An 8,432-nucleotide genomic window follows, 5' to 3' on the forward strand; every position below is an offset into this window, starting at 1 on the left:
ATAAAGCTATTGAGCAGCATCATTTTGCAAGAAAACTGGGTACTTAAATATTTAAACAAAAATGGAACAGTATCTAGAATGGGAATTTGGAATTAAGTAAATGTGTGATAGATTTAATTTACAGTATAAATATTATTAAGTACCTATCATAGTACTTGGCACACAGTAGATACAAATTAAATGTTTGTGGAGGATTTTATGTATGGACTCATACGTTCAATTTCTTGAAGCCTATAAAATGGAAGGCTTGGCACACACCTCTCAGCTCATATTGTTATCTTTAATTTGCATCTTTTCCAAATTTGCACTCAAGTGCAGTACTGACTTCTAAGTACAACACAAATAATCTCATTAAAAAACAGAAACAAAAAACAGCAACACCTAAAGGCAGCATCAGTATGTGATTGGTTTTATGCTGGAAGAAGACTGTTTTCTCCCGTACAGATGACTCCCTGAACTTTCCTTCTCCACACTGTCCAGTTAACATCATCTTTGGTGCCCCAAAGAATATAATTTTTCATCTGAAAGCATTTGTCTTACTTGGAAAGCTGGCAGTGAAGATATCAAGGAACCGTCTCTTCTAAGTGGAGCTAAGGGAGGCCAAGTTCACATCCAACTCCACCGGAAAGACCTTTGGTAGGATGTTGCACTTGCTTATCTTAGGATAAAGGACACCGCAAGGCTTGGTGTAGCAAATAGATGAAGAGATATTTCAGACTCCCCAGCATCCTGGCGGAGGGAGGCATATTTCAGGAACTTAAGCTGACATTTAATTTTATGAGAATATTGCTAGTAGTCAGCATTTGTTGTTTTTTTTTTCTATTAAAGGTAATTCTCAAATCATTTAAGAATTAACCGCTTACTTAAGAGCAAATCCTGTTCATTGGGAGAGATATTTACTGAGTGATTACTGGATGCCAACCGAGCATACTAGGTGTTGGGGTAGGTAAATGCATTCCTCTTCTGATGTGAAACTTCTTGTTTTACCTTTTCCTATAAATAAGAGGCCAGGTAATTTTTTACTTTCTGTTGAAATAAGCCTTCATATCCATTTGGGTGAATTTAAAACAAATAGAAAAACCTCACAAGCTCCTAAGAAGTCCGTCTACTAAAAATTTAGCAGGGATGGAAAAACTCTACAGGTTTGCGGTATGTTTTTGAAGCTCTAAAACATCTGTTTGGGATAAGTACTGGCCTAAAGAGATATCTCAAAGAATTCCCCATCAAGTATATTTGGGATAAACCTATGCAAGAGTCTTTTATCCATGGACTTGCCTGGTTTCTTCTGGCATTTAGTTTGTTAAAATAACAGACATCCTGTAGCATCTGAAAATTCTTCTGCTGTCTTAGCATTATAAAAACAGCTTTGACCTTGAGTGCCCTTGAAAAGGTCTCAAGGACCTTCCCAGACTACTTTGGGAACCACTGCCCTAGTCTAATCTCATTTTGCATACTAGGAAGCTGGATCTCACAGAGATTAAGCTAACTATAGGACAAAAATCCCAGATGGATTGTTTCACTTCTCTTAGGTTCCCAATCAGAAACCTGGAAGTGGAAGTAGACCCTAATGACCTGTCCTTGTCCTGTTCACTGTCATCGCAAAGACTACCTCAAAACTGTTTTGTTTTAAATAAAAGGAAAATCGGCAACCATGGTAAAATTCTGCAACTGGCATCCTGAATTAGGATCTCTTGAACTGAAGCCCTAAGGCAAGTCCTATTGCATTCCAGTCCATGCAAGCCGCTGCGACCAGCTGCATAGTAAGTATCATAGAGAAGTATGGAATCACCACGATGTCACGGTTTATCACATTTTCTGAGTCTGAAATGCAACTCATGACCTAATGCCAGAAAATGTCCCTCAAGTACTGGCTGAAAGGGTGGTGGGTATATAAAGAGGTGGCAAACAGCTGGCAATCCCATGGAACTTATTACGTACAATGGAGATGCTCTGAAATGTAGGTTCTTTTCATTCTCTAGTTGGACCTTATTTTGTCTTCTTTAAATAAATCAGGTTATCTTCTTGTTCTCCGTGTATCCTGCCAGATGGTCCACATCTATTTAAATGGGTCAGAACCTTGTTCCCGTAAGCAACATGGTGCCTGGAAGGCTGGTCTAGTGGAGGAGACTCTTCCTGCTTTCAGCTTTCATTTTTTTCAGGCTCTGCATTCTGTGGTTCTGGAGTCACACCCACCTCTCCTTTCATTAATATAAGGACATGCTGGTAATTCTTTCTCAATAAAAGAATTCACAACTGAGGCAAAGCAAACATTTTTCAGGTCAAGAGCTGCTTCTTTTCTGGTTCTCCTTTGAGCACTGAGCTCATTCTTTCCTACTTACTGAACACAAATGGTCCCAGAGAAGTTGGAACCTGCTGGCTCCATTTGACCTTTATTTCCTCCCCAGGAAGATGCAGTGAGGATGCCTGCCGCTAGTCACCACTGCTCCTACCACGACTCCAGGCACTTCCCCAGTGGGCCTATGCTTAATGGTCATAGCTCACGGAGCTGGGGGTGAGGGACACAGCCCTTAGGATAGTGTTTTTGAGTTTTAACCATATTGTAGCATATATCAGCACTTCATTCCTTTTTATTGCTGAATAGTATTCTGTTGTATGGATATACCACATTTGTATATTCATTCATCATTTGATGAGCAATTGGATTGCTTATACTTATAGGCAAATGTTGCAGTGAAGCTTTATGTACAAATCTTTATGTGGACATATGTTTTCATTTCTCTTGGGTAGATACCTAGAGAGGAGCTGCTAATTTATCTGGGAACTATATGTTTAACATTTAACTGCCAAACTGTTTTTCAAAGTCATTGCACATCTTACATCCCTATTGGCAGTATATGGTGGTTCTAATTTCTCTATATCCTTGACAACACTTGTGATTGTCATCTTTAATTTCAGCCATCCCAGGGGGTGTGAAGTAGCAGCTCATTGTGGTTTTACTTACATTTCCTGAACGATTGAGCATCTTTTCATGTGCTTGTGGACTCTTTGTATATATCTTCTTTAGAAAACTATCCATTTACATCCTTGGCCCATTTTTTTTAAATTTTAATTTTAAATTTTTAATTAATTAATTATTTATTTTTTCCTTGGCCCGTTTTTAAATTAGATTATCTTTTTCTGTTAAGATGTAAGAATTATATATTCTTTATGCTAGACCCTTATTGGATATATGATTTACAAGTAGTTTTTTCAAGTCTGTTGATTGTCTTTATACTTTCTTAATGTTACTTGGAGTGTAAACATTTTTAATTTTGACAAAGTCCAATTTATTAATTTTTTCTCTTCTGTGTTTTTGTTAAGTCTGAGAAATCTTTGCCTAATCCAAGGTCATGAAGGTTTACTCCCCTATTTTTTTTCCTGAATTTTGTAGTTTTTATTTTGTTTTCTTTTGGGTCTGCGACTTATTTGCAAGTTAATTTTTGTGTATTGTATGTCTGTGTATTCATCCTTTTGCATGTGGATATCCTTTGCATGGGGGGTATGCTCAATCTCTTTCTGCAAGCTGACTTTCCCATTTAAAGATCGCTTTGTACTTGCTGGCCGGCCTCAGGCCATTGACAGTGCTTTTGGCAGTCAGCTTTGCCCTGGAGCCTGCACTTGCCCTTTCTTCCTTTTTTGGCCCAGGGTGTCTGGAGACAGGTTGAATAAGCACCCTGGAGTTCCTCCAGAGTCACAAGATGAGGAAGGGCAAGAAGCACACACAGGAGCTGGAGAGGATGCTGGTGGGGGGACGCAGAGAAAGTTCAACATCATGTGGTTTCACTGGCTCGAGCATACATAAGTGCCAGTATTAGTTCAAGCAATGGAGACTTACTGAGACACTGTCCCTTTCCCCTTCGAGTCATTTGTTTACTCTTATCTGGTGAGTTTGCCTGGCCATTTCCCCAAACTCATGAACAGAGTTCTTCAGGCGAAGCCTTCATTCCTGCTGGGTAGGCAAGCGGTTCCAGGTGTCCAACCTCCAGCATGAGCCCAGCTATACCCTAATCACATCATCCACTGGGGCAAATGTCTGGCATAAAAAGAGGGTCCTGAGTTGAGTTTAAGAGAGGATCACCAGATTTTGTGTGCTTCTCTCTGTACTTATGAGGAAATGAATTTGCATGTGGAGCAAGATTAGGTGGATGTCAGAGCTGAAATAAAAACAGTGTTAAGGTTGAAATCAGGGACTGGAGACAGACCACCTCAGTTGGAACGGGGGTTCAATCACTCCAGCATCTCTGTTGGAGATGGTGGGCAACCCACATGATATTTCTGCACCCATGTTTTCTCACTCAACACTCCAATGTCTCTTGCTTTTATCTGAGCTCTGTGACCTTTTCGTATGCTCTGCAGTTTATTTATCATGTTTATAGCTTACTGTCTGACTTTCTTGTCCCCTCCCCTTAAATAACAGAAATCTTTGTTTTTGTGGTGGTTGTTTTTGATGTGTCCTGAGAATCTAGAAGACTTGAGACATGTCATAGATGGTCAATAAATATTTGCCAGAGATAGTTAATAATAGTACCAACCTAGATGTATTGTTATGAAGATTAAGCGATTTAGTACTATAATATGTTTGTGGTAGTGTCTATGGCTTACTAAGTGCTATATGATTAGAGTGACCATGTGTCTTATGTCCTGGCTGGCCTGGGACAGTCCTGCTTACAACCCATTTCCTGGAGTAGTTACTAATAGTGCTTCCTTTCAGTTAAAAAAAATGATTTGTTTTGGATACTAAATTATATGATTTTCTTACATGTAAGTGTTTTGATTCATTCATTTAAGAAACTTAAAAAAAATACCTACTTTTTACCAGGTACCATGTTACATGCTAAGAGTAAGGGCCATAGCTCCTTCTTTTCCACAACTTACGGTTTGTGGGCTCTCTCACTGGAGAACTTTCAGAACATGATTAAATAGACAACTTTGAATCTTGAACTGCTGGTTAATAATAGTTGGATTCATATCCATGTAGTTCTTTGCTATTTTATGAAGAAGTTTTCCATTTATGAGTTTATACAGCAACTCAATAAGGTGGAAACAATTATGGTTACTCTTTTCCTGATCAAAATGGGTTCAGAGTGGACCGATAACTTGGTAAAAGTTGCATAGCTAGAGAGCACATGGCTCAAGGCTCTGGCTCCCACATGTTTTCCTGCTGAGTAAGAGCACGGGCCAGATGACCTGATAGCCCGTTATGACTTGGACTCACTCATTCTGCATTGCTCTATAATGAGCAGCTCTTTTTCTTATTCTTAGGAAATGTGTTGATTACACTGATTAAATGTAGATGCACATTTTGAATTAAGGACAATCAAATTCTGATTTCTGATCTTGCCTGGTCAATGCAGTGCACATGTTCTCAGATCAAGTCTAGGATGGTCCCGGCTCCTGGTGGCAACTGCAGCTTTTCTCATGTTCCTCTGTCTCCCTCTAGTGACTCTACCATATATATGTATGTATGCATTTTGTGTATATGCATTTTACATATATGTATTTTACACACACATTTTGTAGTAGGGAGTTAGGGGTTACTGCAAGGACACAGAAGCTACAAAAATAAATAAATAAAAGCCAAGCCTCATTTATTCCCCCCTTACCTCCTTTACATCTAATATGCGTGAAACATTGAACTCAATACCAAGGACACCAAGATAAAAGCCTGACTCAGCGTTTCCCCACTTTACAATTCTTCAGCATACCCTCTTTGTACCTAAAGAAACAGAAGACTTAAAATTTCAAAGAAGAGTGGAAATAACTACTCCTTCTGGTTCCAGTCTTTCTTATAGCAAGTTAAGCATGGTGTGGCACTTGAGACATCCATCCATTCAGAAACTATATTCTGACCACCTTTGTCCTTCATGCCTTCCTGTTTTCCTCTCCCTGTTCTTCCAATGCGCTTTTATTTTATGTTTTATCTCCTCTGCCAATCTATATTCTAGACACAGAAGCCAGAGACAGCCTCAGGCACCGCTCAGCCCTGCTGTTGGCTCTCACGGCTAAAGAGATCCCTCACCTCCATGCTAGAACATTTAGTTTCCAGAAACTTGTAGGCAGTAAAAACTCAGAGGCAGGGTGGGGCAGGAACCAGGCTTCTCAATGACACTGTAATCACACAAACACAGAATTTGCCACTAGCCATTTAGTCAAAACAAGGCAAAACCGCAGTCTAGTCCAGGTAGTCCCTTCTAGATTGGAAATCAGGAAGGGAAGGAAGGGTTTCTAGCATGTTCTCGGTACAGAAAGATCTGAAGGGAAGGAAAAATTCTTCCTCTACCCTGCAAGGTCTTCCAGCTGGACTAAGAATAAAATTTACATGACATAGATGAACAGGAGAAAAAAAAATCCAAAGCTTTATCATCTGCACATAAACACCCAGTAATGAAATTGAGACCTAAAGAATGACCAAGGCATGTTGTCTTTATATATACTTTTTTAGACAAAGAGATAAGAAGTCTGTGAGGAATTGATAAGACTAAGAAAATGTAACTTTGAGAGTTTCCATTAGTGAGGAATTATAAACAGACTTTGGACTGTGATAGTAAATCAATACAAAGTAATAAGGTTTCTTCATACAGCCTTCTGGGCCCAAATGTCCTGTCCCTGGCGAGAAGGACGTCTCTTTTCACAGGAGAGATTTATTTCCTGCTTTCAGGGTGACAGAAGAGGGTCTGAGTAGTGTTCTTGCACAAGATGTCTCTTGGGTAACTTTTATTTAAAATCATCAATATGCCAAAGTGGCACATTTCCTGGCAGTCTGCCCTTGGCCTCTACAGGTTCAAGTGGCTTGATCGCCCCATCCAATACCTGAGGAGTCTAGCTTAGCATCCCCATCACTGCCCTGCTGCCCAGTGTCTCTGGACCAGGCGTTCCTGGATCGCTCCTAGGGGACCTTTGATAGGCACAGAAACTGTGCTTCACCCCATGCTAGTGACTTAAGGGGACTTGGGAAAGATATTACATGAATATTTCATCTAGAATTCCAGGCAGTTTTTATCTGCATGTCTCTCACTGTACCGAAGCACAATGTAATCTCATCCAGGGTTTATCTTGCCCACCAGGATGGAAATAGCTGTATGGCTTAAATTACGTGAATCTATTTTTGGGTTTCCCAGCATCTGGGACTTGGTTGGTGTTCAATAGTTACTTGTTTCAAGAATGAGCGAATGAATGAATAAACGAGTAATGATTAGGTTCAGCAATACTTTGTTCTGATTTTGAGACACACAAATTATACTCCTAAGCACACTTTCTGGGGCAACAGGTAAGTGCGATATGAAGGCTTTTGAGAAGGGTCTTTGTGATTTCATAATCTTCATGGTGAGAGATAAGGCATAAAGGTACATATGAACTTAAGATACCAGGGTACAAAGGCAAGCGAACCAAAAACAAGCAAAAAAGACAAACTCTGATAAAAGGTACCTACCAATTTTGTAACTCAGAGACAGTTTCTAGCCATTATGGCCACAGTTCCAGCAATCAGGATAAAAGACACAATTCAACACTTTCCTTCCCAAGGTTAATAAAAGGCAAAATCAATGTCGAGAGAGAGAGAGAGAGAGAGGGGTATTATATGGAAACTGAGGCAGGCGATAGCTAGAGGACATACCCAAATCTCACATAAGGTTTAGAGAGTCTCTTCACCACCAATCTCTTTTGACAATGGGTTGTGTTTTCCATATTAACCAGATTTGCTTGTTCTGGGCAGTCATTTGCCTTCTAGCAAATCTGTGCATTAGGCAACTCTCAGTTGGCCTTTACTCACCTCCATGTTCATGAGCTGTCCTCCTGCTTCGTGCCCTTGCTGACACCCCCAGGGCTCTTCTGGTCTTATTTCTCACAGGTCTTCAAATTGTGAACCGTTAATTTCCCTGTGCAATTGATATTTTAATCAGGAAACTCCCATGCCCTGAAAATCTTTCTGATCTGGAATAGTAACAAATTTATTACAGTGCAGGGCCCCTGGGTGGCTCAGTCAGTTAAGTGTCTGCCTTCAGCTCAGGTCATGATCGCAGGGTCCTGGGATCAAGTCCCACATCAGGCTCCCCACTCAGTGGGGAGTTTGCTGGAGATTTTGTCTCTTCCTCTTCCTCTGCCCTGCCCCCTATTCATGCTTTCTCTCTCGCTTTCTCTTAAATCAATGAATAAAATCTTTGAAAAAACTTATGGTGATATATATCACATGCACACAATATATCACAATATATACATTTATCACATCATTATGACGTCCACCTTAAAACTGATATGGTATTTTATGTCAAATATCTTTTTTTTTCTTTCAAATTTTTATTTAAGTTCTAGTTAGTTAACATTCAGTGCAATATTGGTTTTAGGGGTAGCATTCAGTGATTACTCACTTCCATCACTTACATACAACACCCAGTGTTCATCATAACAAGTGCCCTCCTTAGTACTCATCACCCATC

The 8,432-nt window shown here is 39.9% G+C and overlaps 1 pseudogene; it reads right to left on the reverse strand.

The window, feature by feature from the left end:
- Positions 1–2,009: 2,009 nt before the first annotated feature.
- Positions 2,010–2,495, reverse strand: LOC129514121 (nucleotide triphosphate diphosphatase NUDT15-like; annotated as a pseudogene).
- Between the last annotated feature and the right edge of the window lie 5,937 nt (positions 2,496–8,432).

This window comes from Nyctereutes procyonoides, unplaced genomic scaffold (genome assembly GCF_905146905.1).
Source record: "Nyctereutes procyonoides isolate TBG_1078 unplaced genomic scaffold, NYPRO_anot_genome, whole genome shotgun sequence".
Lineage (NCBI taxonomy): Eukaryota > Metazoa > Chordata > Mammalia > Carnivora > Canidae > Nyctereutes > Nyctereutes procyonoides.